This window comes from Eschrichtius robustus, chromosome 1, assembly GCF_028021215.1.
Source record: "Eschrichtius robustus isolate mEscRob2 chromosome 1, mEscRob2.pri, whole genome shotgun sequence".
NCBI classification, from domain to species: domain Eukaryota; kingdom Metazoa; phylum Chordata; class Mammalia; order Artiodactyla; family Eschrichtiidae; genus Eschrichtius; species Eschrichtius robustus.
Genome location: NC_090824.1, coordinates 67323564 through 67337272, shown reverse-complemented (window position 1 = coordinate 67337272; position 13709 = coordinate 67323564). Strand labels below are relative to the sequence as shown.

General features: G+C 38.0%; 1 protein-coding gene across 1 annotated transcript in view; it reads left to right on the top strand.

Annotated features, from left to right (window-relative positions):
- Positions 1-13709, top strand: part of AP4S1 (adaptor related protein complex 4 subunit sigma 1) — a 53963-nt gene that overhangs the window by 20201 nt on the left and 20053 nt on the right. The gene's annotated exons all lie outside the window — the stretch shown is intronic.

The following is a 13709-nucleotide window of genomic DNA, read 5'->3' as shown; positions in this document are numbered from 1 at the left end:
GTAGTTGTGGCACACAGGCTTAGTTGCTCTGCGGCATGTGGGATCTTCCTAGACCAGGGATCGAACCCGTGTCCCCTGAATTGGCAGACGGATTCTTAACCACTGCACCACCAGGGAAGTCCAGCACATCCATTTTGAAAAAGAGTACATATTTTAAAGAAGTATGGCATTTAGAAATGCCACAATAAATGAAATAATAGCTTCATTATTAAAGTAAACATTCATTTTTCAGTTGGCTAATTTTGTAAAATTATATAATGCAGCTCAACATTTTTTATAAATTTATTTTTATTTATTTTTGGCTGCGTTGGGTCTTTGTTGCTGCATGCGGGCTTTCTCTATTTGTGGTGAGTAGGGGCTACTCTTAATTGTAGTGTGTGGGCTTCTCATTGCAGTGGCTTCTCTTGTTGAGGAACATGGGCTCTAGAGTGCAGGCTCAGTAGTTGTGGCACACGGGCTTAGTTGCTCCACAGCACATAGGATCTTCCTGGACCAGGGCTCGGACCCATGTCCCCTGCATTGGCAGGCGGACTCTTAACCACTGCCCCACCAGGGTAGCCCAGCTCAACATTTTTTAAACAAACTTTTTTGTGTGTAACACAAAAAGTAAGACATCTCTTAAAACTTGGGAAAGAAAGCAAAGTAAGGATAGAGAATAAAAATTGCCCCTAATCCTACCATCCAGATTTAAGCAAAATACATTTTGGTATAATTCCTTCCTTTTATGCTTATTATAGTAGGTCTGAACTTTGTATAATATACATGTACATGTACTATTTTAGTAACTTTACAAAGTTGTGCAAATATTACCATGCAAATAAATCCAGTGTTTGCAGATTTTCATCATCCTAAAAAGAAACCCATCCCCGTTTTCCCCCAAACCTTTCTCTCCTGGCCCTAGGTAACTACTAATATGCTTTCTATCTCTATAGATTAGCCTTTTCTGGGCATTTCATATTAATAGAATTGTGCAATAGTATTTTGCATCTGGCTTCTTTCACTTAACATAATGTTTTAAGGGTTCATCCATTTTGTAGCATGTGGCAGTATTTTCTTCTCATTTGCTGTTGAATAATTTTCCTTTGTCGTTAGATACACCCCATTTATTTTAATACATTCATTAGCTGGTGGACATTTGGTTTGTTTCTACTTTTTGTCTATTAAGAGTAATGCTTTTATGAACATTCATGTACAAATTATTTTTGTGGACATATGTTTTCATTTCTCTTGGGTATATATTTAGAAGTAGAATCTCTGGATAATATGGTAAGTTCATCTTTAACATTTTTTTTTTTTTTAATGATAATGTTGACGCTGTTAGAAATGTTTTTGTTTCTAGTATTCTTTTTTTTTTTTTTTTTAATTCTACACTTTATTTATTTTGTATTTTTGGCTGTGTTGGGTCTTCGTTTCTGTGTGCGGGCTTTCTCTAGCTGCGGCGAGTGGGGGCCACTCCTCATCGTGGTGCGCGGGCCTCTCACCGTCGTGGCCTCTCCTGTTGCGGAGCACAGGCTCCAGACGCGCAGGCTCAGTAGTTGTGGCTCACGGGCCTAGTTGCTCCGCGGCATGTGGGTTCCTCCCAGACCAGGGGTCGAACCCGTGTCCCCTGCATTGGCAGGCAGACTCTCAACCACTGCACCACCAGGGAAGCCCCATCTTTAACTTTTTAAGAAACTGCCAAATTGTTTTCCAAGGTGGCTGTATCATTTATGTATGATACAAAATTAATATACAGAAATCCGTTGCATTTCTATAAACTAACAATGAACTATCAGAAGGAGACATTAAGGAAACGATCCCATTTATCATCACATCAAAATTCCCTGGCAGTCCAGTGGTTAGGACTCCGTGTTTTCACTGAGGGTGTGGGTTCGATCCCTGATCGGGGAACTAAGATCCTACAAGCCATGTGGCATGGCCAAAAAAAAAAAAAGAAGACCCAGTTCTTATCACATCAAAAAGAATAAAATACCTAGGAATAAACCTACCTAAGAGGTAAAAGACCTGTACTTGGAAAACTATCAGACACTGATGAATGAAATTGAAGATGACACAAACAGAAAGATATATTGTATTCTTAGATTGGAAGAATCAATATTGTTAAAATGACCATGCTACCCAAGGCAATCTACAGATTCAGTGCAATCCCTATAAAAATACCAATGGGCTCGCTGCAACTAGAGAAAGCCCGTGCACAGCAACGAAGACCCAACGCAACCAAAAAAAAAGAAAGAAATTAAAATAATAATAATTTTTTTAAAAATACCAATGGTATTTTTCACAGAACTAGAACAAATAATTTTAAAATTTGTATGGAAATACCAAAGACCCTGAATTGCCAAAACAATCTTGTGAAAGAAGAACAGAGCTGGAGGAATTACACTTCCTGACTTCAGACTATATTATAAAACTACAGTAATCAGAACAGTATGGTACTGGCACAAAAACAGACATAGAGATCAATGGACCAAAATATAGATCCCAGAAATAAACCCATGCATTTATGGTCAATTAATCTATGACAAACCAGGCAAGAATGTACAATGGAGAAAAGACAGTCTCCTCAATAAGTGGTGCTGGGAAAACTGGACAACTACATGTAAAAGAATGAATTAGGGGGCTTCCCTGGTGGCGCAGTGGTTAAGAATCCACCTGCTAATGCAGGGGACACGGGTTCGAGCCCTGGTCCGGGAAGATCCCACATTAAAAAAAAAAAAAAAAAAAGAATGAATTAGAACAGGGGTCCCCAACCCCCAGGCCATGGACTGGTACCAGTCCACAGCCTCTTAGGAACCAGGCCGCACAGCAGGAGGTGAGCGGTGGGCGAGCGAGCAAAGCTTCATCTGCCACTCCCCATCTCTCGCATGACTGCCTGAACCACCATGTCTCTGCCCCCTGCCCCATCCGTGGAAAAATTGACTTCCACGAAACCAGTCCCTGGTGCCAAAAAGGTTGGGGACCGCTGAATTAGAACATTCTCTAACACCATATACAAAAATAAACCCAAAATGGATTAAAGACCTAAATCTGAGACCAGAAACCATAAAACTCCTGGAGGAAAACATAAGCAGAATGCTTTTTGACATAAATTGTGGCAATATTGTTTGGAATCTGTTTTCTAAAACAAAGAAAATAGAAGCAAAAATTAACAAATGAGACCTAATTAGACTTAAAAATTTTGCACAGCAAAGGAAACGAAAAGACAACCCACAGAATGGGAGAAAATATTTGCAAATGATATGACTGATAAGGGGTTAATATCCAAAATATATGAACAGCTCATACAACTCAATAAAAAAAAATACACAACCTGATTAAAAAATGCACTGAAGACCTGAAAAGACATTTTTCCATGGAAGACATACAGATGGCCAACAGGAACAAGAAAAAGATGCTCAACATTGCTAATTGTCAGAGACATGCAACTCAAAACCACAATGAGATATCACTTCACACTTGTCAGAATGGCTATCATCAAAAAACACGAATAACAAATGTTGGCAAGGATGTGGAGAAAAGGGAACTGTCATACACTGTTGGTGAGAATGTAAACTGGTGCAGTCCCTGTGGAAAACAGTATGGAGGGTTCTCAAAAAACTAAAAATAAAACTACCATATGACCCAGCAATTCCACTCCTAGGTGTATATCCGAAAGAAATAAAAACACTAATTAGAAAAGCTACATGCACCCCAATGTTCATAGCGGCATTATTTATGATTGCCAAGATATGGAAGCAACCTAAGTGTCTATCAACAGATGAATGGATAAAGAAGATGTGGTATATGTATATGCAATGGAATACTACTGAACCATTAAAAAAAATGAAACTCTGCCATTTGCGACAATGTGGATGGACCTGGAGGTTATTACACTAAGTGAAATAAGTCAGGCAGAGAAAGACAAATACTCTGTTATCACTTATATGTGGAATCTAAAAAATACAACAAACTAGTGAGTATAACATAAAAGAAACAGACTCACAGATATGGTTACCAGTGGGGAGAGGGAAGTGGGGAGGGGCAATATAAGGGTAGGGGATTCAGAAGTACATACTAGTATGTATAAAATAAGCTACAAGGATATATTGTACAACACAGGAAATATAGCCAATGTTTTATGACTATAAATGGAGTATAACCTTTAAAAATTGTGAATCACTATACTGTACACCTGTAACATATAATATTGTACATCAACTATACTTCAATTAAAAAAAAAAAGTGACTGTAACATTTACATTTCCACCAGTACCATATGAGGGTTCCAGTGTCTTCACATCCTGGCCAGCACGTGTTATTTTCTGCACTTTTTGTTATAGCCATTCAAGTGGGTGTGAAGTGGTATCTTGTTATAGTTTTAATTTGCATTTTCCTAAGGTTTAATGATGTTGAACATCTTTTCATGTGCTTATTAGCCATTCATATATCCTGTTTGTTCAAATGTATTTTCAGATCCATTGTTCTTTTTTTTATTGAAATATAGTTGATTTACAGTGTTTCAGGTGTTCAGCGATGTTTCTGGTGTGTGTTTGTGTGTGTGTATTCTTTTTTTTTTTAATTTATTTATTTTTAGCTCCATTGGGCCTTAGCTGTGGCATGCGGGATCTTTCTTTGCAGTGTGCGGACTTCTGTCTAGTTGTGGCTTGTGGGCTCAGTAGTTGCAGCTCGCGGGCTTAGTTGCCCTGAGGCATCTGGGATCTTAGTTCCCCGACCAGGGATCGAACAGGTGTCCCCTGCATTGCAAGATGGATTCTTAACCACAGGACCACCAGGGAAGTCCATATATATATATATATATATATATATATATATATTCTTTTTCAGATTCTTTTCTATTATAGGTTATTACAAGATATTGAATATAATTCCCTGTGCTATACAGTAGGTTCTCTTTGTTTATTTTTTAATTGTGATGCATGTCTTCCTATTAAAAGTCTTTTATATATTCTAGATACAAGTCCTTTATCAGATATATGATTTGCAAATAATTTCTCCCAGTCTGTGACTTTTCATTTTCTTAATGGTATCTTTTAAAGTATAAGTTTTTCAATCTGATAAAATCCAGTTCGTCAAAAATTTTTGTTTCTGTTATGGATTGTGCATTTGCTCTTAAATCTGTTTCTTCTAAAAGTTTTATAGTTTTACCTCTTACAGTTAGGTCTATGATCTATTTTGAGTTAATTTTTGTGTATGGTGTGACATAAGGGTCTAAGTGCATTGTTGTAATGTCTTGATATTTCAAAATATTCTTGTCAGCTACTGGTAAATCGTTGGCAAAAGAATGATTCTCTGCTTCTTGGAAACATCACTGTATTCCAATATATGTACAACTTTGAGAGAGACTACCTGGGGCCATGAGGGATGGGGCTGCCACCCAAGCCAGTCAGATCAACTGGATGAACCTGAGGATCTGTGGGGTGACATGTCAAGCCAAATTGCCCTCTTATCCAGCACAGTATGGATTAAGATCCATGACCAAATGAAAGAAATTACCTGTAATACCTGTGTTTCTGTTTACTCTCTTCCTTTACTGTCTTGTACCTAGTGAGCACTCAGTTGGTGTTATTTGATATGATTTCATAAGCAGAAAGGCAGACTTCATGACCTTGTATGTGTGTACTTTAATGAGTCTTTAATACTTTGATGCACTGAGTATGGTCCCTGCCCCAGACATACTGAATCAGATTCTGTATTTTAATATGCTCCCCAAATGATTTAGGTGCTCATTAAGTTTGATGAGCACTGGTCTAGAGTAGAGCAAATGACAGCCTGCAGATGAATCCAGTTGCTGACTATTTTTATAAATAAAGTTTTATTGGAAGAGAGTTATACCCATTTCTTTACATATTATTTACATCACGTGTGACTACTTTCATCCTGCAGTGGGATTGAGTAGTTGTGAAAGGGACCACATGGCCCTCAGAGCCTAAAATATTACCTGGCCCTTTTCAGAAAAAGTTTGCCAACCCGTGGGGCTAGGGAAAAAGAGGGAAGGTTCCCAAATGATGATATGTGGTAGAAAGATGCATGGGAGATCAAGATGTTATCTAGGTCAGAATAGAGCCTGACAGACTGGCAGACTAAGCCATTTATAGAACATACACATTTATGCACATACACACACCTTATCTATTAAAATTAGCATGTCTCAGGACTTCCCTGGCGGTCCAGTGGTTAAGACTCCGAGCTCCCAATGCTGAGGGGCACGGGTTCGATCCCTGGTTAGGGAACTTAGATCCCGCATGCTGCACGGCGCAGCGTAAGTAAATAAATAAATAAGTAGATAAATAAATAAAATTAGCATGTCTCTTAGCTAAAAGAAAATAAGAAAGACAAGTATAATCAGTGAGAATGTTAATAAAAATGAACCTCATACCTAAACATCTATATTATGCTGATAAAAATTAAGATATTTAAGCAATAGAACCAAATATAACTAAATATACATACCAGCAAACAAGCCCTCTTCATTTTGATACAAATACTTGTAGGTCCCTTTTTTAAATTTTAATAAACTTTTTATTTGGAATTATTTTATGTTATTTTATTGATTTATTTTTGGCCGCACCATGAGGCTTGCAGGATCTCGGTTCCCCGACCAGGGATTGAACCCAGGCCGTGGCATTGAAAGCCTGGAATCCTAACCACTAGGCCACCAGGGACCTCTCCATATTTGGAATAATTTTAGATTTATAAAAAAGTTGCAAAGATAGTACAGAGAATTTCTGTATACCCTCACCTATCTCCCCTAATATTATCTTCTCGGATTACCATGGTACATTTGTCAAATCTAAAAAAACAATTTGGGTAGCATTATTATTAGCCAAACTTAGACTATTCACCAGTTTTTCTGTTCTTTGAGCCCCTGCAGGATACCACATTGCATGTAGTCATTATTATCTCCTTAAATCTTCTCTGACCTGTGACAGGTTCTCATGCTTTCCTGGTTTTTCACGTTTCAGGGAGTACAGCTCAGATATTTTTTAGAATGTCCTTTAATGTGGGTTTGTCTAATGTATTTTCTCATGATTAGAGTGGAATTATGGGTTTGGGGAAGAATACCACAGAGGTGAAGTACTCTTCTCATCATGTCATATGGTGGCGGGGGTGGAACATGACATCGTTGATGATTTAGCCTTCATCACTTGGTTAAGGTGGTGTGTGCCAGGTTTTCTACTATAAAGTTACTATTTTCCATTCCCATCTTCTTTTCTTTGGAAGTGAGCCACTAGGTTCAGCTAACTCTCAGATGGATGGGGGGAATTAAGCTCTACCTCCTGGAGGAGAGAGTATCGACATATATGTTTGATACTCTTCTGTCCCATTTATTTATTCAATCATGTATTTAAATCAGTATGTACTCATGTGTACTTATTTTAAAAGGAAAAGGTCTAGAAGGATAGGTACTAAACATACTGAAAAACATTGGCTCAGTCTTTGGTGAGATGAACAGGATTTGCGGTAGGAGTTGGGATACCAGGGTATTTTATGTGTCTGCTTTGCTTCAATACTTTTGTGATTTTTATTTAAGGAAAATTTATTGCTAAACAAAAAAAGCTTTCATTCATTCAACAATTTTTTTTTTTTTTTAATGTGTTTTGGCTGCGCTGCACGGCATACAGGATCTTAATTCCCTGCCCAGGGATCGAACCTGTGCCCCCTGCAGTGGAAGTTCAGAGTCTTAACCACTGGACCATCAGCGAAGTCCCTCAACAAACATTTATTGGATGCTTACTGTATACTAGGCACAATGCAAATATCTGAAGTAAGATATAGACCCTACCCGCAAGTTCATTGTCTGGTATAGTGTTTTTCAAATTTTGGGTCATAGTCCTTCAGCAGATTCTGAAATTAAAAATCATTGGGTCATATTGGATTATAACTCAAAGTATAAAATAAAATATCCATGGGTCAATACTGATATAAATAAATGGTTGAATAAATAAATAAATAGGTAGAATAGATCTCCTGTGCAGTAGAATTTCAAATAATTTTATGTAGATACTCCCACCTCAAGGAGATCGAACATAAATCCCTACCCCTTAAACGTGGGCTGCACGTAATGAATTCCTTCCAACGAGTACAATATGGAAAGGGCAGGGGATGGGGTTAGGAATAACTTTACAGTAAAGAAACCTGACAAAAACTACCTCAGCCAGGTGACCAAGGTAACATCCACAGTGATAGGTCATGTTGGTAGTATGTGCCCTTGATAGGATGTGATGAAAATGGCACTTGACCTCTGTTGTCTTCCTCCCCAAAACTCATAAACCCAGTCTAATCATGAGAAAAACATCAGACAAATCTCAATAGAGGGACATGTTATAAAATACCTGATCAGTGTTCTTTAAAACTGTCAAGGTCATCAAAGACAAGGAAAGCATAAGAAACTGTCAAAGCCAAGTGCATTCCAAGGAGATGTGAAGATTAAATATAATATTGGATCCTATAACTGAAAAAGGACATTCAGTAAAATGTAAGGAAATCTGAATAAAGTATAGACTTCAGGTAGTAATAATGTATCAATTCATTAATTGTAACATATGTACCATACTAAGATGTTGATAACAGGGGAGACTGGGTGTGGAGTATATGAGAACACTCTATACTGTCTTTGCAATTTTTTCTGTAAATCTAAAACTATTCTGAAAAATAAAATCTATGGAATTAAAAAAAAAATCAGTGGGCCACAACTAGCATTTTTCCTCAATATTTGTAGTGACGATTTTCAAATATACTACAAAGTTGAAAAGAATTTCACAGTGAATTCCCATATACTCACCACCTAAATTCTACCATTAATCTTTTACTATATAGTCATCCATCCCTCAGTATCCATGGGGGATTGGTTCCAGGGTTTCCACACATACCCAAATCGGTGAATGTTCAAGATCCTTATGTAAAATGGCTTAGTGTTTGCATATAACCTACGCATATCCTTCCATATACTTTAAAATAATCTAGAAATAACTCTAAATTACTTATAATATCTAATACAATGTAAATGCTATGTAAATAGTCGCCAGTGCACAGCCTATTCAAGTTTTGCTTTTAGGAACATATTGGAATTTTTTTTTTCCCAAATATTTTCAATCCATGGTTGGTTGAATCTGTGGATATGGAACCCACAGATCTAGAGGGCCGACTGTACTTACTTTATCATATATCTAACCATCTATCCATCTGTCTACCCATCCATTAATTTATCTTAGTTTTTTTGGTGCATTTCAAGGTAAATTATAGGGAGTTCCCTGGTGGCCTAGTGGTTAGGATTCCGGGCTTTCTCTGCCATGGCCCGGGTTTGATCCCTGGTTGGGGAACTGAGATCCTGCAAGCCACGCAGCACAGCCCGCCCCCCCAAAAAACAAAGTAAATTGTAGACATCAGTACATTTCCCCCCAATACTTCAGCATGTATATCATTAACCAGAGTATTAGTTTCTTTTTATGTAAAATTTACATTTGGTGAGTTTTGAAAAATCCATACATCTGTGTAATCCAAACCCCTCACAACTGCATTTTTTACAAAATGAAAGGTCATAGAAGATACTGGAGTACAATACACAAAGTATGGGCGAGTATTGTTTTATGAACTTCCATTCAGATATGTATGTACCTGTATACTGGGTCACAATGTAAAATATATCACAGCGTAAAATATTTCACAGTAAAACAGTAAAAATCACTGGTCTGGTAGGGGAGCTCAGAATGTAATCAAATAGTGATTATTTAGGGCGACAGGTTTTGTAAGATACAGTGATGGGTTCAAAGAAAAGATAGCCAACTTTTTGTGGTTAGAAAGAGGGATTGGGATAGGCAGTAAAGGCTTGTCTGAGGAAAAGGTGATGTACTATCGTAATGACATTGGCCAACACTTACATAGCACTCACTTCATGCCAACTGCCAAACACTGTTCTAAGAATGTTACTATACTAACTACTCCTCACAACCTAGAAGGTCAGTACTAATATTATTCCCATTGTACCTCAGACTGAGTACAGAAATATTAAGTAGTTTGCCCAGGATCACAAGGCTAATAAGTAGTAGAGCCAAACAGTCGAGCTCTACCTAGTTCATGCTTTTGACTATTATACCTTACAAGTACTATACATTTTTTGGTGGAAATTGGCTTTGTAACTTGGGGGATTTTATTTCAGTCATTTTCATGGGGCAAAAACAAAGTTTTTGTCTGATATTCCCTGAGTGTGTGTGTGTGTGTGTATGTGTGTGTGTGTGTGAGTTTTACAATATTATGGTTCTGGGGTACATAGAAAGCGTTTAGAGCTAGAAAGGATGTTAGCCATCATGAAATAACCTTTTCATATCCAAAAACTTCCTACTCTACTGTTTTCGTGCAGTGAATCGTTTGGTATTTTCCATTAATTGTGCAGCAGCATTAGAAAAGATAATGTTGAGTTGATCATTCCCAAAAATACCTGAAGTTGATGCTTATTAAGCTTAAACGGACATTAATGACACTAATACACTGAGTGAGGCAGAGGTGATGTGATAAATTAAAGACAGCATTATGAGTCAAGAGACCAGAATTCATGACTTCACTCTGCATCTCAGATTACCAGTTTTCCCATCTACAAAATGAAGGGAGTGCACATCAGAGATGACAGATACAAGGTGCATATGTTGCCACACCCTGCTTCCTAACCCACAGCTGACATTACTAATTATTCATGACATCGTCTTGCTCTGAACCTGAAAACAGCTTTGGAATCCTTCCCAACACAGTGCTCAATGCAGTTAGTACAGTTAATCAAAGTTGGCACCCAAGTTGAAATCTATTTGTCATCTTTGGGTATGACAACCTATAAAGATTCTTCCAGTTCTTACTCCCAGAAATACACCATCAGAAGTATGAAAACTGTGCCCAGTTCAATACTTACTTCAGTCTTTCCAGTCTGTCTTTTCTCTAAGCATTAAGTTTACATCATGTAGGGCGCTGGGACGCTGATCTGTTTATATTCTACTGTGAAATCTACCAACCTCCCTAGTCTTGGCCTTTAGGCATCCTAGCACCCTTTGTGTAATGTCTTCCCCAGTAAAGTTTATTTTTTATTCTTCCTTGATTTTTCACACACATTCACACAAGTTCTTGGGTGTGGAATCTCCTACCTTCTTGGCAATCAAGACATCTTTCCCAGCCCGTGTGTTGTTGAATGCAAAGAGTATATTAACAGAGGAAGTTCATATCTGCTCCCTGACCACTCCCAGCACTTGTCTAAGCATATTCCTTCTTATTGCCCTGCCTCAGTTTCATAATTATTTGATCTCCCTCCTCCCTGATAATTAGTAACCAGGATAGGTGCTTATGTCATTCATCTTCAGTTCTCCAACATGTACCTGGTTTTCTCATGATTAGAGTGGGATTACGGGTTTGGGGAAGAATACCACAGAGGTGAAGTACTCTTCTCATCATGTCATATGGTGGTGGGGGTGGAACATGACATCGTTGATGATTTAGCCTTCATCACTTGGTTAAGGTGGTGTGTGCCAGGTTTTCTACTATAAAGTTACTATTCATTCATCTTCAGTTCTCCAACATGTACCTGTCTCTGAGTCTCCACATTGTATATTTTGGTGTTGTATATTTTATAATAGAAATACTTCACAGTTTTGCTTGTCCGCTTTATTACCACTGTGTATCCTACAGTTGTAAATCGTGTAATTGTTTATGAGCATGCAAAAAAAAATACTGTATTCAAGTCTTTAGATGCCTTCAGCTACTATTTTCAAGACTTGTGTCCTAATGAGTATCAGTTCAGCACGTCCTTGTTTGTCATCCTTGCTCTTGAAGTCAGTGGGAAGGAATGCTGTGCTTGTAAGGTGGAAACCAATTTGATCCCTTGGTGTAGCATCTCAGTGGGATCATTCTACATCTCATTTTACCACTTAATGCAACCAGGGCATTTAAAGGCAAGGGTTTGGCCATGAGTACCTTTGAGACAATATTTTTTTCTTTTACCTGGCAGTTGGAATCCAAGGTATAGGATTGTCATTTCTAACTTTCATAAAGATGGTTTTAAAATAACTTTGCTGAAAGGGAATAAAAGAAAGGATGGTAATCTTAATTTATTAGTCATCTGCCATCATTTTTACTGGCAGTAATTTGTAAGGAGGATAAAAGCAGGACTTAACACCAGGTGATTAAATAACATGGAGTATGTTGCAATGCCACCTACAGTAGTGAGTTTATCTTCCTGGAAAAGGGAGTGAATGACCACAGGCCTCCCCCTGTGGCACAGCTGTCAAATCCCCAGCTGAGCTGGTCTAGATGACATCCTGTTCTGCACACCGAATGAACACAGCAGCCCCAGGCTTTGCCAGACTGGATCTGCCTCTAACCAGCTCTTAATGTTTGGAATTGTTATGAGATAACCGCCTGTCTGATAGGGTTTAGGAAATAAAGAGATGAGCTAGGAAGGCAAAAAATAATATAAAAATATTATCTCATCATCTGTTGCAACTGTTCTGTAAAATTATTACAAGTTTTAAAATTTCGCTTAAGAACTATTGTTAACCTTGGTCTTTTGCACTGATTTTCAAAGATACTACAAAATGTGAATATGATATTGTAAGATTGGCCAATGAGACAGCTCTGATGCTCATGATGAAAGAACTGGCCATTGGTCAATATTGTGCGCTTTTGCATTGATTATTTCAAAAACTATATTAAGTGTAAGAATAACAAACATGGGATTCAATACAGCTGAGTTTCAAATAAACCCACAAGCATGAATGAGGAGGAGTAGGGGTGTCATGGATCTGTGCATGCGCTTGGCCTCTGAGCTGCATCTCACCCCTGACACACAGTAATCCAGGTACGCTGGGTGCCTTAACATCCGTACAATTCAGTTTTCTTGTCCTTAAAATGGGGATAACAGAAGTCCCTGCTGCAGAAAATTGTGAGAACTAAATAATGTATGTAAATTGCTCAGTACAGAACCTTATAGGACTTGTTACAGGGCCTTGTTTGAGGACTTTGACAAATAGTTGAAGTTACTACTGCTTTCAACACTAAGGAAAGAAGAGCTTCACTACACATCCTGTCTCCATTGTCCATAGAATAAATTTCATATTCCTTAGCATAACTTCTAAAGCCAATTTTATCTTATGTGAGCAGCTCAATTTCCTATGACCATTCTTCTTGCCCCCTGACCTGCAACCAAAGTGAACTTCCCAGAGCTTTCATACCCCTATTTTCTGTGCCTCAGAGACTTTCCCTCTGGGTCATTCTTCAAGATCTTGCTTAAATGCCCCTTGTCTGGGAAGCCATTCCCAACTTTCCCGTGATGCTCCTTGTCCCTCCCTTTTGTGCACCACAGAAGTATACCCGTCCCAGTTATAACTCATCACCTTGTACTGCTGTTATTTGTTTACCTATCCAGTACCTTTGCTAGGTGTCATGATCTGAAGATCAGAAATCATTACTTCTTCATCCATATTCTCCTTCTGGTGCTTGACACATAGTTGGCGCCCAACAAGATTGATGAAACAATTGAATGAATATGAGTAGAACTACTGTGGATACTCAAAAATGTTTTGGAGGATAACTAAAGAAAATTTATCTTTAGTTATTTATTAAAGTCTCATTTAGTTCATAGGAGTGAAGACCAATGTTATCAGAAGACGTTTTACTTCTGGTTCATCTATGGAACACATTTAATATGATTCTTGAGAAATTTGATCTTGCCTTTC